Source organism: Festucalex cinctus, chromosome 19 (genome assembly GCF_051991245.1).
Source record: "Festucalex cinctus isolate MCC-2025b chromosome 19, RoL_Fcin_1.0, whole genome shotgun sequence".
NCBI lineage: Eukaryota > Metazoa > Chordata > Actinopteri > Syngnathiformes > Syngnathidae > Festucalex > Festucalex cinctus.
In genome coordinates this window covers 17,449,789-17,472,150 of record NC_135429.1, presented here as the reverse complement: position 1 = coordinate 17,472,150, position 22,362 = coordinate 17,449,789, and the positions used below count along the sequence as shown (strand labels likewise).

At 39.6% G+C, this 22,362-nt stretch overlaps 1 pseudogene across 1 annotated transcript; it reads right to left on the bottom strand.

Moving 5' to 3' along the window:
• Positions 1–9,371: 9,371 nt before the first annotated feature.
• On the bottom strand, positions 9,372–12,427 carry LOC144007447 (mitotic checkpoint serine/threonine-protein kinase BUB1 beta pseudogene; annotated as a pseudogene). Its single transcript, XR_013280174.1, has 3 exons — positions 10,326–12,427; positions 9,841–10,114; positions 9,372–9,620 (listed from the first exon to the last, which is right to left on the bottom strand). The product of XR_013280174.1 is annotated as a mitotic checkpoint serine/threonine-protein kinase BUB1 beta pseudogene (transcript).
• Positions 12,428–22,362: the final 9,935 nt, after the last annotated feature.

Sequence of the window (22,362 nt, the reverse complement as noted above, 5' to 3'; positions counted from 1 at the left end):
TTTTGCAAGTGTTTTGTTACATTCGTGCTCCATGCCTTTTGCAAGTGTTTTGTTACATTCGTGCTCCTTGCCGTTTGCAAGTGTTTTGTGTTAGATTCGTGCTCCTTGCCTTTTGCAAGTGTTTTGTTACATTCGTGCTCCTTGCCTTTTGCAAGTGTTTTGTTACATTCATGCTCCTTGCCTTTTGCAAGTGTTTTGTGTTAGATTCGTGCTCCTTGCCTTTTGCAAGTGTTTTGTGTTAGATTCGTGCTCCTTGCCTTTTGCAAGTGTTTTGTTACATTCGTGCTCCTTGCCTTTTGCAAGTGTTTTGTGTTAGATTCGTGCTCCTTGCCTTTTGCAAGTGTTTTCTGTTACCTTCGTGTTCCTTGCCATGTGCAAGTGCATTTTGTAAATCTCGTTGTCTTGCCTGCGAGCAAGATTTGTTCCTTCGGTTTATCAAAAAATAAATCGAGATTGTTTTTCCTCCTCTGAGCCTGCATTTCTGAGATCTGTTTTTCCTCCTCTGAGCCTGCATTTCTGGGATCTGTTTTTCCTCCTCTGAGCCTGCATTTCTGGGATCTGTTTTTCCTCTTCTGAGCCTGCATTTCTGGGATCTGTTTTTCCTCCTCTGAGCCTGCATTTCTGGGATCTGTTTTTCCTCCTCTGAGCCTGCATTTCTGGGATCTGTTTTTCCTCCTCTGAGCCTGCATTTCTGGGATCTGTTTTTCCTCCTCTGAGCCTGCATTTCTGGGATCTGTTTTTCCTCCTCTGAGCCTGCATTTCTGGGATCTGTTTTTCCTCCTCTGAGCCTGCATTTCTGGGATCTGTTTTTCCTCCTCTGAGCCTGCATTTCTGGGATCTGTTTTTCCTCCTCTGAGCCTGCATTTCTGGGATCTGTTTTTCCTCCTCTGAGCCTGCATTTCTGGGATCTGTTTTTCCTCTTCTGAGCCTGCATTTCTGGGATCTGTTTTTCCTCTTCTGAGCCTGCATTTCTGGGATCTGTTTTTCCTCTTCTGAGCCTGCATTTCTGGGATCTGTTTTTCCTCCTCTGAGCCTGCATTTCTGGGATCTGTTTTTCCTCCTCTGAGCCTGCATTTCTGGGATCTGTTTTTCCTCCTCTGAGCCTGCATTTCTGGGATCTGTTTTTCCTCCTCTGAGCCTGCATTTCTGGGATCTGTTTTTCCTCCTCTGAGCCTGCGTTTCTGGGATCTGTTTTTCATCGACTCTGTCGAGCCGTTACAAACACAGTCCCAGGAACACACAATCATGCATGCGTAATACAACTCACCTTCAGCTTTTCGAAGTTAACAGCAGGTAGAATTCCAAGGGGGAAGAACGAAAGAAGACAAGTCTCTGTCTTTAGATGATATTAGTGTGTAGCTTCTCCACTTCAGCACCGAACAGCGTGCGCCACCATCCACCTCCAAAACTCAGGAAGTTCTGCTCATGCGCAGTTGCTTCCAGTTGATCAAAGAGGCTCTCGTTACGTCACGTACCGGGATACCGGGGAAATCCCCGGTGGACCGCGGGTCCGGAGGGCAGTAAGTGCTAGCGGTACCCACGTGGGCCAGTCCGCCCCTGGCCAGGGTGCTGAAATTATTGTCGAGATCACAGAAGGTGACGTAATGAGAGCCTCTTTGATCAACTGGAAGCAACTGCGCATGAGCAGAGCTTCCTGAGTTTTGAAGGTGGATGGTGGCGCACGCTGTTCGGTGCTGATGTGGAGATTTGGAGTAGCTACACACTAATATCATCTCAAGACAGACTTGTCTTCTTTCTTTTCTTTCCCCTTGGATTTCAACCTGCTGTTAACTTCGAAAAGCTGAAGGTGAGTTGCATTACGCATGCATGATAGTGCATGTGTTCCTGGTGGTTAGAAACTGACTTTTCAAAATATGTGGGTCAGCCACTCGTAGCATTTTGGTGTTCCTATTTTTTTTTTTCTATGTGTATGTTTTGTCGAGTCAAATATGTCGTTAAAATATCAACTTGAATGTGTAATGCCTGTGAGTCGGTATAGCCGTTAAGAGCTTCGCAAACGTCTTCTTTAATTTGTGTTGCTTTTTCCAAACTTTTTCTGATGTAAACTTTCAGTTTTGATTTTGCGTTGTGCGTGTAACTTGTGAACGGCACAATTTTAGCCGTTACGTGAGAGAACCGCGCTTGTTATGGGTGTCTGTGAATCGACAGTTTCCCCAACGGCTCCGTTTTGATTTAACGTTCTCGTTTCGGTACGACTGCTTAGGTTATAGACTACATTTAATTTGGTAGAATGTCTGCGTGTGATATCAGTAATTCGAATTTGCCCTCTTTTTGCGTTCTTACACCAGGGTCCTCGAGAGCCCCTATCCAGCCTGTTTTCCATGTTTCTCTCCACTAACACACCTGATTGGTGATCAGGATCGTTATCAGGCTTCTGCCAAGCTTGCTGATTAGCTCTCATTAGATTCAGCTGTGCTGAATTACGGAGACATGGAAAACAGGCTAGATAGGGGCTCTGGAGCAGGGACGGCCCAGGCTCCAGGCGAGCTAGGCGGTCGCCTAGGGCGCCATCTTGTGGAGGGGGCGCCAAATTGCAGAAAGGGGAAAAAAAATAAAATAAAAAATAAAAACACAAAAAGCCCTCCCCTCCCTTTCGTGTTTTCTAGCATAAAATGTTATATAGCAAATATATTTTATTGAGTTCCTTTTTTTTTATATTTTTTTATTACTTCTATTTCAAATAAATGTGAGTTCACGACCTGCTGTCCTGGCGCCCTGAACCTGACCCGCTGCTGCCGCTTACAATGAATGAAAGGTAGGGGGAGGGGTCGTATATCATCTCAGTGTAGTGGCAGCACTTTAGAAAGATAGATAGATGCTTGGCTCACTTGTATTGTTTATACATTGACATCAATGAAAAGGTCCAAGCCTTCAAGTGCTGCACTAAGAAAGCGGCGAAAGGAGGAGGAGGAAAAACGGGCCCAGGGTAGAGGTATGTATGTCAGTCAATCATCGTTTATAAAATAAACACGAAAATAGCGTTAGCTTCTTAGCTTGCTTGTAACTTGTTTACTGCACCATTACATCCATGCTAGTAGCTACTTTGCACACAAGAGTGGGGCAACGCTTGCTGAGTTTAAACTAAAACAGCCAGTAAGTCCAGATACCTGCAAATGGATTTGCACAAGTCATTGTTTCACATAACCACATTAATTTATTGAAAATAAGAATTATGTGCTGGTTGAATGTAAACATTGATATAGTAAATGCATTTTTTTTTAACTAGATGCGCTGAGAAAATATTTGCAGCCACAACAAGCACCTGCAGAAGCTGTGGTAAACAATCCTTCAGTGTCATCTTCACCAAAGGCTACTGAATGTAAGTGCATGGATGGTGCATTTAATACAAACAGCCATAATTTCTGACATTGTATTCTATCATAATGCAAATGGATTTGTTTTCCCTGCTTTAACACCAAAATAATTTGAAGTGATGTATTTTGTTTAATGTACAGCTGAAGCAACAGCCAGTCAAGCACCAATCAGCAGTGCTTTGAGTGACACAAAGCTCGATCTTCTAGATCCAGGTGACTATTTCAGTTATATCAGCTATTGCTGCATCATGTACAGTGCTCAGTATATATGAGTATACCCCCTTTGAAAAATGTAAAGATTTTGTTCAATATCTCCCCGCGACCCTTGTGAGGAATAAGCGGTCAAGAAAATGGATGGATGGATGGATGTTCAATATCTCAATAAACATAAGAATAATTTCCAAAATATTGACAAAATGTTTTCTGTAGAATACGCACTTGACTCACAACATGAAAGTAAGGTTGTAATAGGATGCATAGATTACAAAATCTTAAATTTAATCAAATTAACTAATGCAAAAAAAAAAAAGCAACCCACAACAAAAATGACTACATCTAGTATTTTCTATGAGCTCCATGACTGTTATGGGGAGCAACATGTCTGCTAGGCCTGGAATTAACAAGCCTTTTTCTCGGGGTCTACTTATTTGTGCAATATGTACTCTAATAAATAAAAAAAAAAAAAACTCTTAGCAGAGATGCAGTCATTTCTTACCTGGCCAAAATCCAATATGTCAAGCATGGAACTTTTAGTTTTTCTCGAGGAGAAAAAACTCCGAGAAATCTATCCCAACATGTGGGTAGCACTCAGAGTGGCCGCTACCATACCAGTGACTGTAGCATCAGCTGAGAGATGCTTTTCCAAGCTTAAACTAATAAAAAACTATTTAAGGTCTACCATGTCACAAGAACGGCTAACTAGAGTGGCACTTATCAGAATCAATCAAGAAGTATCCAGGCAGCTATCCTTTGACGCACCAATTGAGGGTTGAATATGAGGATTATACTGATATTGTTAAAAAAAAACGGAAAGAACTTATACCAGAAATGAAAGTAGCATGGGAAAGAGGAGAGATTGCCTACCTAAAATACGACAAGCTTATAATTCATCCCCGTACAAGTACACCCAGACACTTGCACCAACACAACTCATCAATAAAATGAAGGAAGACACAGTACACTTGATGACGAAAAGTTAACAAATACTAGAATGGGAAATCTATACCCAATGTAACGATTATCGGCCGGTTGTAACTTTTTGCAACCTCAGTTCCAAAGGAATTGAGCTCCTGTGGCCTGAACATGCCACTGTGGGGGGTGGGGAGCACAAGAACATCCCCCACAAAGAGCCACACATGCTCTGACTGACACGCGCACGCGCGCACACACACACAAATCAGAACAGTAAAAGCCTTCTTAGAAACTTGACTTTCTTATTTTGCAACAGAACAATGAATTATGAAATGTTATGTTTGCCATTTGTGAAATGTTGACTCCATGAAATGTCATGAAAATGTTCCATTGCAGTGGCAGATTCTCCACTAAACTTTCATGTGTATGCATGTTTTAACAGTGTAAGCTAGGTAACATTTCATTTGAGGTATTCAATTGTACGTGTTGCATTGGTTGAATTCTGACCTTAGAATCTTAACACACATGGGATCCAGATTCAATCTGATTAGTCTACCAAAAACCTCCCTCAGCTGGTAACTTTCCACTGTGGTCTCACCCGGCCCCCCTGGTGTGGAGGCCGCCGCCCTCCAAATTTAAAAGCATGCTCCCTGCTTGCTGCTCGCTCTCTTCTCCGCTGCTCTTTGGCTCCCGCTTCTTCGCTGCTCCTTGGCTCCTCTTGGCTCTTTCCTGGTCTCCATCGGCGCGGCTGCCAGACAAAGGGCTAGCCCAGCTAGCTTAACCTCCAGCACACGGCAACGCACAGAAGCCATCGCGTGTAGCGACAGGCGCAGCGAAACACGCTGCTTTTAGTCCCTGCAAAGGCTCAACGGATGGTGCTTTTCCCAAGCACCCTGAGGCCTCCACCAAGAGGGCCCCTTCCCAGCCAGCAGGTTGACCCCGTGACGCTCAGTTGGCCAGCCGGGCGACCTGTCTCTCCCTCTCCTGAACTGAACCTTCTCCATTCTATCTTCAAACGGGCTTGGCGAGTCTCCATCCAGGGTCCTGCTTCTCAGACCAACCCCATCTGTAAGTGCAACTTTGCAGGCCTTCGCCCTAGTACAAATTGGTGCAAACTAGGTTGATTGTGGGTCCCATGTTGGTTGATTCAAGAAATCCATCACCTTGGTTAAGACCGTTTTTCTTTTCTTCCTCTTTGATTATATTTATTATTTTAGTTCTCGTTTCATTTCCTATCATAGTAGTTAGTTTTGCTTCTTTAAATTCTAAGTAGATTATCCCACCTAGGTTAGAGAATAAACGTGCACAAAACTCAAAACCTGGTTTACTGTGTGTGTGTGTTTCATCAATTTATAGTGACCTCTAAGCTGAACAAAGAACTCACAAAATTGTAGTAAGGGCACAACCTTCATTTTAATGACTGATTCAACGAGGTTCTCATCTGTTATCCTGATAAAATTATCAAAAAGAGATGTGGTGCTCCGCAGGCAAGCTCAACTTAATTTAAATATTAAGTTTGAGTCTCCTTCAATTAATGAGCCAATTGATTATTAATTTAATAATTAACAATTATTGATTTAATAATTAATTGGACCGATTTCCCTTACATGCATGTACAGTACTTGTGGAACTTAAAAAAAAAAAAAAAATTAAAACAACAATACTCTTAAAAAAAAAGAAAATAAAAAATTCTTAGTGTTTCATACCAGTAACTTCCAAACCGGTAATAATTATTTTGTAAACTTTTCAAACCAGGACAAAACTATTGCATCTGATGGCACGTTTCGACAGCTGTTGTTAAATTTGTAAAAGCTAAAATAAATAAAATCATTTCTTTTCAGGGCTGTTGTTCTGCATGTGAAAACAAAACGCATACCAATGCTGCAACAGATCTCCGAAGGCCTTCAGGTGTACAATCTCATCGAAGTTATGAAGACAAAACCAAAAGAATGCCATGATCTTTTTGTTGCAGGGGATGACGACAAGGTATGTTTCACCTTTCGCTCAGGGTACTTAAACTGCCTTCATGTATCATTATTTTCATTTAAAGTTGCACAATCTTTTTTTATTTTATTTTGAAAAGCATTAAATTGTATGCATCTATTTGTCATAATGCGTTTTTTACAGTGGTGTTCAGCATTAACTGATAATTTGGTAATTTGTCTTTAGCGCTGAGGTTGCAGACCTTAGCACTTTTAAACTTGACTACAATTTATCAAGAATTGTTGTTTTTATGTCAGACTGTATACACCAGAAGAGGAAAATATTAGATTAACTTGCGATTAAATTGATCTACAACAGATACAATACACTGTTAAAGTACTTAAAGTGACTTGCAAAATTGTGCAAGGTTTGAGCCCCACTTGCAGCATTGTAAACATAATGAATTTCATTTATGCAGTTATTTTATTTACCCTAAATTGTTTACACCATGTGTTTTATTTATATAGTGATTTTTTTAGGTTTTTCATTGTTGAAGCCAAACTTGCAATCCAACTTGCACTGAATTAGACAATTCAGAAATAAGAGTGGTCAATTGACACATTCACACTATTTCTTGACTGCATATATATTAGGGCAGGGTATTGCCGCCCACCTCACGATACTTATTGCGATACATACAGTATGTATCCCAATACTTGATCTTCAAGCCGATACATATCCCGATATTTCACATTCATTTACTTGCATTTTATAATAACAGTCATATGTATACCTAAAGGATATGTTTATTATGCTGAATGACCAAAATGTTTTTGTTAGTAGCTCTTCTGGTTTACAACCAAGCGGCATGTCTGTTGTAAATATGTACACACTGCAGAGCAAAGAGTAGTTTTCTAGGGGTGTGCTCAAAAAAATCGATACAGCAGACGCTGCTGGTTTTTATTTTTTAGGTACAATGCAAGCTGCAAAGGCAAATATATATATATATATATATATATATATATATATATATATATATATATATATATATATATATATATATATATATATATATATATATATATATATATATATATATATATATATATATATATAGGGCGGCACGGTAGTCGAGTGGTTAGCACGTCCGCTTCCCAGTTCTGAGGTCTCCGGTTCGAGTCCAGGCTCGGACCTTCCTGGGTGGAGTTTGCATGTTCTCCCCGTGCCCGCGTGGGTCTTCTCCGGGTACTCCGGTCTCCTCCCACATTCCAAAGACATGCATGGCAGGTTAATTGGGCGCTCCGAATTGTCCCTAGGTGTGCGTGTGAGTGTGGATGGTTGTTCGTCTCTGTGTGCCCTGCGATTGGTTGGCAACCAGTCCAGGGTGTCCCCCGCCTACTGCCCAGAGCCAGCTGAGATAGGCCAGCAGCCCCCGCGACCCTTGTGAGGAATAAGCGGTCAAGAAAATGGATGGATATATATATATATATATATATATACACACACACACATCCATACAAAGCCCAAGAAGAGGTCCAGTTGGCAATCGGCAGGCTGAAGCACTGGTTGGCAGTCCAAGAAAGTCGAGCAGGCTTGGGGAAGGCTGAGGCTCCCTTATTCTGGTCAAAGGCCTCCAAGCACATGAGTTGGGGGGCGAATAACACCTCGGGCATCAGCTGGGGGCGGCAGGGAGAGATCCCTGCTGTCGCTCCGCCACCAGTGGACGTTCTGGTGAAACGTTAACAACTGGTCGTCCCCAGTTGATGACCCACATTGGCCCACAGAGGTGTTGAGGGAGGTGTCGCAGTACAGCTGCTTTTAAGACACTGTTGGTGGTGCGTCGGGCACTAATGCCCATAGCCCAGCAGAAATTACCACCATCAGTATTGCGATATGCATGGTGGCAAAACTGTACATGACACATCATTGACCCCATAACAAATGAACAATGTTCAGTCAAGTATACCATAATTCAAATCAACTATAAATATTTTAAACAGAATATAAGGGAGAATAAGTTGCATCCTTTACAGCTGCTTCAATTCTGTCACATTATTGGGAATACATAATTACTACTGACCTTTTGGCCTTTGTTTTTCTCAGGTGGATTCACATTACATTTTGTCACACTTGGCCCCAGTGATGAGCCCACGTGGTTCTGTAAAGCACTCGCTTTAGTCCAAAATCTTGGAACACTTTCAAGACTTTCTACTTGAACTTGAGGGTATGTAAATCACTTGTGAAAGTTACGGTCATTGAAATAAGTAGCCTCTACTACATTTATCATGTCTTGGGTGAATACAGATGAAATGACTGAGATTGCACAATGTAAATAAATTTAGTTCCTGTGATTGTTTCATTGTAGTTTTTCCTGTTTAAATAATGTTCAAAATATCTGTGAAACATAACTTTGTCTGATAAAAGAACATTTTTTCTTACATGTTTGTTACTTAATTCCAGCACATTTCTTTACTTTTTAGATGCAGAAGATGTACTTGATGGAAACCCCTCTGTTCCTGAGGTAATGCAGTGGATAACTGGGCAGGGTCACAAACACCTCCTTATGTCTGACAGAGAGCAATTTAAAATAACAATCAATTTTGACCACAATTGTCTGGCACACATGCCAGGTCATACAGTATGTTACCCTCTTGTCAGTGCCTGCACTAACACAGTTACATTCCCAACTACTCATATGGGCGACTACCATTCATTTAAATCCCATCTTCTGACTGCTCTCAAATTTGGTGCCGGATTTGACAGAGTTTAATTAAAAGGGGGGAGAAATCACGCTAATTGTTTTTGAGTACTCACAGGCTGTTCCTCTCAAAATGTTTGTTTTAGTTCATTTTGTGAGCTTTCTAGATTTTTTGTTGGCAGGCCAAGTTGTTCTGGATCCTATGAGAGAAATTTCTTTGTAAAATGCTGAATAATTGACTGTTCATACGTATGTTTTTCCTGAAATAAAAGTCAATCTGTTTTACACAGGAATTTATTTTCATTTGTGACATAAACTTAAATGTCTCTCTGGGATGCTAGGCGCTAGGTACTAGTTGCCACATTGAGAGCCTGCAAATAAATGTCACGACCAAAACTCAACGACTCCATGTTTGGGTTGATTTGCTGTAAAGCAGCAAGTCCTTCTTCAGATAAAGGACACTGGATGGCAGGTACAACAATTCCGTGTTCACCGTCATGGTCCAATAGTAGTATCTCTTCACCCTATGGGATCTGTAATATCAAATAAATTTATGAAAGCTATAGTAACTCAAAGAACTTTGACTAAAATAGTCCCCCCCCCCCCCCCCACAGTAACTGCATAAAGTTGTGCTCACAAGTTTACATTAGGTATACTGGGAAGATGTTTTGAATTCAATTACAAGTTGCTTTTGCATACAAAAGTAGATTAGATTCTTCATCTGAACCTTTTTAGCAATTACTTCCTTCATACCTGCTCCAGGTCTAGCTCTGGAACCGATGCTTGCAGCGTCCCAATCATCCATAGTTGATTTGGAGTTAGGTTTCCCTCAGTGCGCAACGGGTGGCAGTTCCAGCTCTCTGTGAAAAGTTTTAAATCGGCGCGAAGTCGTGGTAAAAAGATATAATGAACACAGTAGAGGTGAACAGCTTTTGACAGGTCAAGGAAGCCCTCTTCCTCCAATCCGTGAAGTACACTATAATAATTGCACGTTACACTCCAAAGGTCTCTCCAAAGACGTTCCACCCTATGATTAAAAAGAAAGGAGATGATCTTATCAATTCTTTTTACAAGCTTACACACAATGATTTTGCATGCATCCAAGTAAAAAGCATAGGGCAACACAAATATGGCTGTAATGATTTTATAAAATATGACATTTCAGTTTAATTTATACTAATAAACAGTATTATGCATTACAACATTTCTAAAATGTTCTGACAGTTATATGTGATTACCTCTGGTTATGTACACTTTTTCCAGCAATAAAACTGCCCCGACCTGTTCCTCTTACAGTAAACATGCATCTCGCTATGTCTACATTTTCGACACCTTGGTCTGCTCGCACTCTGAAAGAGAAAATCTGGTAAGTGTAATTGCAAAAAGTACACCTAGTCTTTAAGACAATGTTAAGTGACTGAGTTCAACAAATTACTGTTCAACTCAAACTTGGAAGTCTTTGACTTATTTCCTTTTTTTTTTTTCTTTTTTTTTGGATATTTGTCATCATTTCTTTTATTTGTTTCTTTGCTGGTCCTTCAAAATGTCCTAACATGAAAAGAGTTACTAATAGTGGCACTAAAAAGCATTGCCAGTGTTAATGATTTATATTTTTTATACTATTGGAGAGTATACAGTCAATATTCTTGCCTTTTTATTTCATTTCAGGTCCAGTCGCTGGCTTGTCAGGGCAGCTAACCACCTGCGAATTCTTCTTCTTGAAGTACAGCTCGGCACGCAGTTCCTCCAAGCTGAATTCGGTGGTGCCGCTAAAGAGCAGCTCTTTACAGTACATGCTCTTTTTTTCCAGCTCTTTGCCCGATTCGCCTTCTTTCGCTTGATGTTGGTGCTCCAGCAGCCTTTTCAGAGGAGTGTCGTCTCTGCAGGGCTTGCGTGCTGACAAAATGTTGTTCACTGTCGGGATGATCTTGCACGGCGTCATTTTTGGAGTCTCATCTGACTGGTCAACAAATGGTTGGAAAGTGGGTTTAGGAGGAGGCACAGCCATCAGTGTGTTTCCATATTTGGACTTCTGGCGCATCTTGACATCGCACCATTTTTCCACCTTTTTCTCATTTTCCTTTGCCCTTGCAGTAGGAGGAGCCAACCAAGGCTCGAATTTTGGTTCTGAAGGGCCAGCGGTTGCCTTGTTCTCATCAAAAATCACCAATTTACTGTTGCTACTGCTTTCTTCAATGGGATCGGCGCGTAAACACAGGCCCCTTGAGACACTTTTAATTGCAGCTCCAGTTCTGACGATCGGCACGGTCGCCTTCTTCCCTCGCGTTTTGATCTCGGCAAGGGAAATTCTTTCAGGTTCTTTGGTCTCGTCATCACTGTCACTATCATCGACTTTCTTCATCACGTGCCGGGACACGCGAGCCTGAAGCAACTTGTGAAACTGCTGCAGCCTGTCAAGAGGCTGGGCAAACATATGAAGTCCTTCTTGGAAGATCAAGTCGGCTTTGAGGAAGTCGCCACGGTTCTCAAGCTCCTCAGCCCAGGCGATGTAGAAGGACGCCCGGGTGATCCCTATTCCTTGGGCTTTCATGTACCTGTAAATGTCCAAGCGCTCCAAGCAGTACCCTGCATATTTGATCCAGAGGTCAACATAGCGAGGATCATCGTGATATTTCTTTTCGTCTGTGTATCGTGTCACGGCTTGCTCTAACAGTGCGCTCAGATTGCTCTCTTTGCCTCCCTGAGGAAACATTTGCTCTGACCATTTGATGTACCGGTCCCAAACATCAAGTGGATCATCTCCATTGTACAGCCGCAATTCAGACTCAAAAGCCCGTCTTTGTTAGAGGATGGCAGGGTTGAGGCCATCTTGACTGAGAGCCTGGAGCAAGGATGACATGTTTCTCCCACGTCTCAGAGGCTGAATGTTCTCTTTGCAGAGCTCCCATTCCACATCCATATCCTCCCCTTCTGCCATTATGGAAAGCAGAAATTGCCTTGTGTGCGTCAAATATCGAGGTTCTCTGTTAACAGCAGTTAACAAGTTAATAAGTCTTTGACTTATTTCCTACCACTATCAAAACTTTATATTTGTTTATTTTTGTATGTATGTCTGTATGTATGTATGTATGTATGTATGTATGTATGTATGTATGTATGTATCTTTGTTGTTGTTTTTGAGGGTCACAACTTGGTTTTAGAGTTTAGGCTTGAATAGAGTTATGGTTGAGGCCAATTATTTTTTGGTGGTTGAGGTTAGGGGAAGAAGCTAGGAAATGCATGAAGTCAATGAGATGTCGCCACGATGATACAAAGTGTGTGTGTGTATACAAGGAGATTCAAAAAGAATGTGCCAAAGTCATCATGCAATATTTGAGGGGGAAAAAAACAACCAAAAACAATAAACTCTTAGATACACGTGTTGTACATATAATACCTTCAACTTTTTATTTCTTGTTTTATGAGTGCTTAATCTGGAAACTACTGGCAACATGGAGAACATCAAGCTGATATTAATATTACTCTCAAACACGTCACATTGAAATGTGTATTTTTTGTTTAAAAGGCAACATGACATGATAGACAGTAACAGTGCTGCTCTGAGGCAATGGGTGATTGTTACTTTTCAATTGCCACGTAACTCAATATGTAACATAATGTGGAAAATAGCAAATTGTGTAGTTGTGCTAATGTAATGAAATGCCATTTGTAAAAAATGTATAGATACATTTAAACTAACAGTCACAACATTGGCTATTAAAAATATTCTGACAGATCTTATTAAAATTGCCCATTCCAGGATCCATGGCAAATCTATCCTCTTCATTCAGTGTCAGTTTTAAGTAACAATGAGGCCTTTAATTTATTAGAGATTATCATAGACTACCTTGACTTAAGAATGGGTCAAGGATTTGGTTAAAAAAATATTTTACAGTACAGGTATTTCACTTTAATCATCATTTAATTCATTCATATAATTTCATTAGGTCAAATGTGATTATTTCTTACTTATGTCTGTAAAGATAGTAGTATAGTACAGTTTTACAACCACTAATATTTCATTGAGTTTCCAGATTTAAACACAATATTAAGAACAACCACTATCATTCCAAATAATTTTACTGAATGGGTCAGTTTACACAGATGCACCCAATGAAGAGATGATTCTTCTACGTATGTATTTTGTTTGATACAGACAAACTATACCACAGCAGACTGATGTGTAGAGACAAAGGCTAAACCTAATTTGCAGGGGACCTTCCTGGATGGGCTTTTATAAGCAATATACTGTATACCAAAGAAATGCAAATGCTAAGCTGCTTGCTTTTTGACCCTGTTGTTGAAAAAAAATTGGTTGAATTTTTTGTTAAGAATTAAAAGCAAAACAAACATTATATTAAGTCTACTTTGAACACTTGCCTGGATGGCCACCCATGTTGCACCACTCCATCCATGAAAAATCCAAAAGCAGTCTCTGCTTTATTGTTTCCTGCTGCATCCAAGTAAAAGATCTGGAATAAAAGATGTGTGTGTAATGTTTGGTGAAGAGATGAAATAAGTTTTTTTTTTTTAAACAAAAAAAGGATCATGATTACTACCTTCCGTGAAAAGCCATCAATAGCTCCAAAAATCAATACTGTACCTAAAAAGTAGTGATAGGTTACATTTTCAATTGAGACAAATAAAAAAATGTGTAGAAATATTTTTTCAGGAGAAATAATAGTATACCTTATCAACTTGTGGTTTGTGTCGATGTGGACAAGGGACAAAGGAGCAGGAACAGAATATGTCCGTCTGGCAATGCAAGACAGCTGGAGCATTCTTGAAATTATTCCAGCACCATCAACACGTTGCAAAGACATCTTCACACGTCTCCATGGAACACGATGACCCAACGCTTGGAGAGAGCCTTTAATAAGCCTATACCCAGCATAGGGCATTCGTGCTTTAATTGATCTAACTTTGCGATCCAACTCTTCATCTGTTATGTCAGAGTAACAGTTTGTGACAGAAAGGTTGAGCCTTCTCATTTGCCTGTACAAAGTTGACCTGGAAATCCCATGGAGTTCAGACAAGGAAGTCAAGGGTAACCCAGTGCTGAGGAGATCTAGAAGAGTTTGTCTTTCCATGGTTATCGCAGGTCGACCCACATTGCCTCTTAATTCAGTTACAGCAATGTCATTGAATAGTGGTAGGACGGGCATCTGTTGTAGATAACCGCTGACAACCTCACACAACTGCTGAAGACCCTCTATTACACTCGCAGGAATGTCCACATATGATGCCCCAGCTCGAAGAAATTGCAGCTCCTGAGCACAGATGAAGTGCAGGTATTCATAGTCAACGGGTTGGCTGTTAAGGACAGAGGCGACCCTATCACTGGCCCTATGCAGGAGGTGCCAATGCATGGATTCCTGCAACACAAACAGACTTAAGATAATGCAAGTGGAAAAAAAAATTATTCACAGTTATCCCCCAAATATAGTAACTGAATGAGCATGTTTATGAGTATTTAACTATGGCTACACAAATATATATTTTTTAATTCTAACCGTTATGCATTTGCAATATTTTTAACAAAATATAGCCTATTCTTTAACCCACTCTAAACTGCCATCCTGAATGTTTTACCACCATTGAACAACCACATGTATTACGGTACCTTATTTATTTTTTGACCAGTTTTTAATCGTTTACTACTTTTTTTGCACTGTTCCTACTTGTACCACCTCTTCCCTACACTTTTGCCACATTCTAACCTAACACAGGCCATATATAGAACTTCTGGGTCACATGAATTGTACCTATTTTATCATAAAACACAATCTCTGTATTTTTTTTTTTTTATATGATCTGTGTTGACAACAGGCATACTGTGAACAAATTTAATTTTGATTTAGTTATGTTACATTTTAAAGCAATTAAATTAAAACTAATTTTTCAACTTATTATATTAAGTTTTGCAACAATTGAAAGAATGATACAAAGATTTGCCAACAATATTTTCCTACCATGCTTGTGTTGTGATTACTGCAGAATAATTAGAGCAGGTGATGTGTGATTTCATATTTCCCCACCATGAGAACAGTCACTGTAAGCCAATGTACACTCTTTCAAGCAAGTGACGGCCTACCTGACCCTGTGATCTGCTGGGCTGATTTTCCATCCTGCTGTAAAGAGAATGTTCTGTGAAGAGAATGTGCGCTGTGAAGAGAATGTGAAGTTTTCTTAATGAATAAAACAATAGCAGCTATCTATAAAAAAAAAAAAAAAAAAGTAATAAATTTTAAAAAAGGCGGTATATTTGCGCAGTTTTTCGTACTAGCAAAACTAAAAAACATCACAATTCATGACTAGATTAACCAAACTCAAACGGTTACGTGGCCTGGACCCTAGAAGTAGTGTCACCGCTTGGACGGTGCACGAGTACCCATTACTCAGATACCCCCACTTTTTCAACTTGACTTGTAAGCAACCAGCACCAATAAATAAGAATCACAGAATTATCACGAATTTAATCTCTACTTCGAACATCCAAGATGTAGGGGAAGCAACTAGTGTAAATAAATTCAATTCCCAGTCCTGCTTGTATGGGAAGCGAATGCAAAGGTTTCTTTATGAGTAAAACAAACAAACAAACAAGCAAACAAACAACTTCATACTAACAGCTATCCCAATGAGCAGTATATTTGTGTTTTGACTGCCAACAACATAGCTTCATGAATCGGACAGGTATCACACTATCAGTTAGCCAGCTAGCTAGCACGGCTAAGCAATGCTGAGTGAGTGATTACGCTAATTGTCATGGGTAGACCAAAGCACCAGATAAACGATAGATCAAGGGTTGCTTTTACATAAATATAAGTTGTAACTAAAACAGAAAACTTTGAAAAAAAAAGAAAAAAAAGTAATATATTTACCTCGTTGCTGGCGGCGACTGTACTGTAGAATAGAATGCTCCAGGGAGAGTCAGACGAACATTGTCACACCCCCATTCCTATCTGACCAATGAAAGTTGTCGCAGCGGCTTCCAAGCTGACCAATGACAAGGCTTCTATCATCGGTTGAACGGAGGACCCCGCCCACACAACACAGAAAAAGATTCGCAACCAAAAAACAGGTTTCAATCAAAAAACAGATTCGCAAACAAAAAACAGATTCGCAAACAAAACGAAAAAAATGCTTGCAAAAGATTTTATTAAAATACAAATCCATGTTTGAAATGGTTTTTTTTGTTTGCAAATTTTTATTTTATATGAAAACCCTTTTTTGTTTGATTAAAATTTATTTGAGGTTGCAAATCCCCTTTTTGTTTGATTGAATTTTTTTTTTGATTGCAAATTCCTTTTTTGTTTGATTGAAAATAAAGACACAAATTTCTCTCCATACCCAGTCAGCTGTAGAATCGATTTTAAAGTTCTGCTACTCGTCTATAAATCACTAAAAATTAAAAAAAAAAGTAATAAATTTTAAAAAAAGGCGGTATATTCGCGCAGTTTTTCGTACTAGCAAAACTAAAAAACATCACAATTCATGACTAGATTAACCAAACTCAAACGGTTACGTGGCCTGGACCCTAGAAGTAGTGTCACCGCTTGGACGGTGCACGAGTACCCATTACTCAGATACCCCCACTTTTTCAACTTGACTTGTAAGCAACCAGCACCAATAAATAAGAATCACAGAATTATCACGAATTTAATCTCTACTTCGAACATCCAAGATGTAACTGCAGTTCGATGCCACAGTGACACTAAATAGCGTTTAGTTACTTTATATTGTGTTTATTTGTCGCACTGGTTTGTCATTGTGTGCCTTAAGCTTCGACGTCGATTTGATTGACAGCTCGTTGTGCACCTCGTTAAAGTCCGCTCCGTAACAAATTAAGTGTCTCAAACACCGTTTAACTACACGAACGTGTTCTCTTCCGTATGTTAGGCATTAGTCGAGAACAGTGGCGGAGCCAGACTTTTATAAATAGGGGGGCCAGGGGGGGGCCAAGGATACTTCATCCAAAGATGATGCCAAATTTGTTTTCATGAAAATTAATTTCAATCGGAGTCTCTATCGATGTTCAAATATATTTAAGTACATATGAAGCACAGGGGAGATTTTTGCACATAATGTGCCGTTTATTAAGAATGTATAAAATGTACAAAAAAAATAATTAGCACTGTTTAACTTGAATGAACTTGCACGCACACGCAGATACTGTATTCATGCAATTACAGTACTTTTGTCAACATAACATTATAATATGAACATAATACAAATTTGTATTAGAGTATGACTAAAGATCCTGTCTAAGTGCCAAACTCTCCTTGTCGTTTCATTTTCCACACACCCTATGAAAAATAAATTTATTACTCCAACTACTACTTCATTTACAACCACATAATTTATTAATGTGATTAATTAATAATTATGTTAATAAATCCTCCACTTCTACCTGTAAATGCAAACGTCAGTTAGTGTCTGTTTGAACAATCAACCATTGGAGGGTGCTATTGTATTGCATAACAACAACAACATACTTATTTTTAGCTTGCACAAAACTACGTTGCTTATTGATGTCCGTACAAAACAATCTATCTGAACTATAGTTGTCAGTGGATTAAAATTTGTAATCATAATTAATCGCATTACTTCAATAATTAACTGACTATTAATCACACATTAATTGCACATTTTATATCTCAATTTATACCTACATTTACAATAAAATGTACAATTTCAATATGGTTTTATTTTATTTTTTTAGTCATTGATAGAGTAATTTCATAACAATTCAATTAAAAAAAATTAAAAATTCCTTGATAGAGTAATTTCATAACAATTCAAGAAAAAAAGTTTTAAAAAATACAAATAAAATATGTGCTGTACTGTAAAACCAAACCAAAGCGTGACTGGTTTGTTTTGGTCATTTTTCTATCACTACAACATGGTATAATTGCATTTGTAAGACAATAGTGAAAGCTCAATGCATTTCTCTTTTCATATTAGGAGCTGCCTAATTTTCTATCACTACAACATGGTATAATTGCATTTGTAAGACAATAGTGAAAGCTCAATGCATTTCTCTTTTCATATTAGGAGCTGCCTAATTTTTAACATGAAGTAACTTGTGAAATTATGCACATTTTTAAAACTGTAAAATACAACAGTCCCCACAAATATATGCTTTCGCGCTTGGCTTTTATTTTGTTAAGTGAAATAGGATGTGCATTGTAAAATGACGAATTTTTACTGCATAGGAACCAGAAACCACCGATGTGTTCTTTTCATATTAATAGCTCTGTAATTTTAAAAACAATAAGTAACTTGCGAGTTTCTGCACATTTTAAAATTGTAAAATACAACTTGACGCCAATCCCCACACATTAGGCAGTATCATTTAATTTATTACTGCTAAATTGTGTTATAGTGACTCCTTTTCATGACGTCGGACGCTTTTATTTTGTTAAGTTCTCGGATGCGAGACGCAGCTGAGGCCGCTCTACTGGGTAGTTTCACTTTCACCTTGATGAGATATTTTGTGGAGATGCTGAATAAAATAGGCCTCACATTTAAAGATAAATAGGATTGGGCTCACTCCAACTGTCAAGACGGCGTCCATTTGGCTCTTTACTCTCACAGGGTTTTCTGAATGCCCATGGACGCCTCTTGGTGCTCGGTGCGAACGCAACGGCTAACCGAGTGCGTTCTTTCAAAGCAAGGCACGGGTGGTAGTGGTGAGACACAGTCCAAATGGCTCCTCCACCTATATTCTGCCCCTTAAAGCTTAAACAAAGTATTTTAGCTCCAGTGCATTTCTATTGGGTAGTTTTGACGTGGACGTTTCTACTGCGTGGTGACTAGAATTCCCTGAGTAGAGGCTTTCCAAATAAGGAGCGGTCGTTAATCGAGCGTTAAAACCCATAATCTGAACATAAAAGTTATTTTAAACAGTCACTCACGTCTCACAGACAAACAAACATGATATAGCCAAACGCCAACATGCATTCTCGGTGTTCAGGAGACTGCTCCTTAAAACAGATGATTCTCCTTCTCCAGACTCCTAGTGAGGTGGATTATAATGCTTTGTCGTAAGTAGCGCCAGCCACTGTTCAGGAGGGGCATAACAATTAGTAGGCGTCTGCTTGAAAAATATGCTGGCAGGCTGCATCGGCCAGGCGTGCGACGTCACTGCGCCGGTGCCGTGATATGTCAATCATTAGGCGTCTGCTGGGTCCAATCACATTTCAGCAGGGGCACGTGCCACCCCGGCCCCCCCTCTGGCTCCGCCATTGGTAGAGAAGTCCACTAAAGTATAGTGTGCTTATTTGCTCGTTTTGTCTCTCTTTTCACATCATGTCTGCCGTCAGTTGGGACATTATCCTCCCAATGGATGCTACTAATATGTAACATCTACGGCCGTAGTCGGCTGCAATTAATGTTTAGTGATGTAATTTCGTTACGTGCATCATACTTTGAATAATGAGCTCATGTTTGGTAAGTTGTATAACTTTCTCGTGTGTTAGTAACTATTCATGTGGACAGCTAAGATAGTGCTTTTTACCCTTCGGCATTATATGTCCATTTTCTGTTTTTCATCAAAGAAAAACATTTGGTGGAAAAACCACGATGGAGTTAACATTTCACCAGGATTTTTAAAACATTTAGAACTTCAAAATGGCATCATGCTGTAATTTCTAAGTTACTGCAAATGGGAGACAGAGATTAAAACCAAATTCTTGTTATACCATTTTTTGGCTCATTGACTCCCATTATAAATCACTGTATTTGATGTGCTGTAAACCTGATGTGTTATAATGCATTTTCCGTGATTACTGATCCAATCGCTTCTTTGACGAGTCAAAAACTTGAAAATAGAGGAAGTTGTGTTTTGAGAGTGTTAACACTCAAAATCCACGAGGGGGCGCCATAAGCCAATAAATGAATTTGCTTTCGAAGCTAACGCTGCAGCGCCGCCAAAATGCATGCGATTAAAAACGGTTGGCATTGCAAAAAATATGGTGTCGATGTGTCTGAGTTCACTTTTAGTATATTTTGGGCATGCATATTTGCACGTATGCACGTCACAATACAAAGGTGCTGCCCAAAATGCAAACAATGTCCGCGATGTCCAACATCGATGCACCCGTTGTTTGTTTTTGTTTGAAATTCAACTCCTCCCCGTTGGGCGTTTGAATTTATTTCCTCCCATTGGTTGTGGAGGTTTGGGGTCGCTTTTCTCGCGACGATCACTCATTTGCATTTTTTTTTTCAAACCCAACTGGTTGCGATGGCTCGAAAAATTTCGTTGGAGGACGCGATTCAACTTGTAGTGAAAAGTAGCGATTTGGAGGAAGAATTCAATTTGGAAACTTCTTTGGAGAACTCGGAGGTTAACGAAAGCACTGCTGGACCTTGCACGTCGGAGGAGGACGTGGATGACGACTTGGAATACGATGATGATGATGACGATGACTGGGAAGTGGAAGAAGATGATGGCGGAGGTGAGAGCGAGAACGAGGAGGGGGGCGCAGATGAACGTGACTGTGAGGCAGAGGATGAAAATACTGAGTGGCTCTCAAAAAATAAACAAATAATGTGGTCTTCTACACACGAGGTGGCCGGCCATTATGTCCCCTCACCCATTCCGACCCCAGGGCCAACACTATGCAACAGCCAGGATCAGCAGCCCTGAAACTGCATTCGATTTGTTTTTTTCACTGAGGCCATCCTGCAACGTATTTTGGAAATGACTAACCTCCAAGGATGCAGGTCAGTCACTGCTTGGAGGCTACTGACTGTTGAGGAGCTACGTGCTTATTTGGGGCTGGTGATCCTGGCAGGGGTGTACAAATCAAAACACGAGGCAACGAAAAGATTGTGGAAAAATGATAGCGGACGCCCCACATTTTCCAAAGCTATGGCACATGGACGTTTCTGCCAAATAAATCGGGCAATTAGATTTGATGACAGGCTCCTCAGGCCACACCGTCGCCAGCTAAATAAACTGTCCCCTATCAGTGACATTTGGAATATGTGGCTTGACCTCCTTCCCAAAATGACGATCTAGGGAGGGATATCTGCATAGATGAACAGCTCGTCTCGTTTTCGGGCCGATGCTCATTTAGACAGTATTTAGACAGGTATGATGCCACTGAACATTTTGAGTGGTTGGAATTGAAAAAATATTCATAAATGACTTAGTTATGACACTTCAAAGGAAAAGACATATTTTGGACAAAATCACAAGAATTTTGTTCTGTTGAGAAAACTACCATTGTGTAAAAACTGGGCATGCAAAATAAATTCTGCTTTCATGACTTCTAATCTTATTCAAGCCTCTAACTATGTCATATGAAATATTCAAATGAGACTTTTATTTTCTATATATGTACAGCATAATTAGTCTTGCTATTAAAAAACTACTGCTATTATTGTCCATAGGGGGCATTGAAAATAAATAAATAAATAAATAAATAAACCATATATGTATAGATAGGTCTAGTGCCACTGAACATTTTGAGTGGTTGGAATTGAAAAAATATTCATAAATGACTTAGTGTCAGGTTCATCAATAATGACACTTTTATAATAATTTTACACAGACACAAAAAGGAGAGAAAGACACCGTAATACCTTTGAACATGCTAGCGAGGAGAGCAGAGGAGAACTGTGCCATACAATTCAAACCTATGCTTCTAAAACAGTCCCTCTGCCCCCTCTCTTTGTATTTGGATTGCCTGGCACACAAAATGAAAATAGGGAGGGGAAGCGAAAGAGATACTGATTATCTTCTCCATCCAGGTTCTTCTTTGACGTTCGATCATGACTTTGCAGAAACTCAATAAACATCACGTTTCATGCAAGGGCACTTTCGATTGCCAACGGATGCGTAATTTTGGTCTCCAGATCTTCAAGAGCAGTTTTGCTCTTGCTGCAAACACTATATTTAATATGAATGATTATGAAAACTTAGCAAATGTATGATAAAACAATATAGTTAAATCAATCAAATCATCTTCTGCAAATCACACTTGTTAGATAATTATTCTTAATTCAACAATTATTCTATCAACCAGGACCAATAAATAATAATCACAGAATTATCACGAATTTAATCTCTACTTCAAACATCCAAGATTTAGGGGAAGCAGCTAGTGTCAATAAATTCGATTCCCAGCCCTGCCTGTATGTGAAACAAATGTATGTATGTATGTATCATGTATCGGACCATCAGTTACCTAGCTAGCTAACATGGCTAAGCAATGCTGAGTGAGTGATTACGTTAATTGTAATGATTAGAACAAATCACCGGATAAA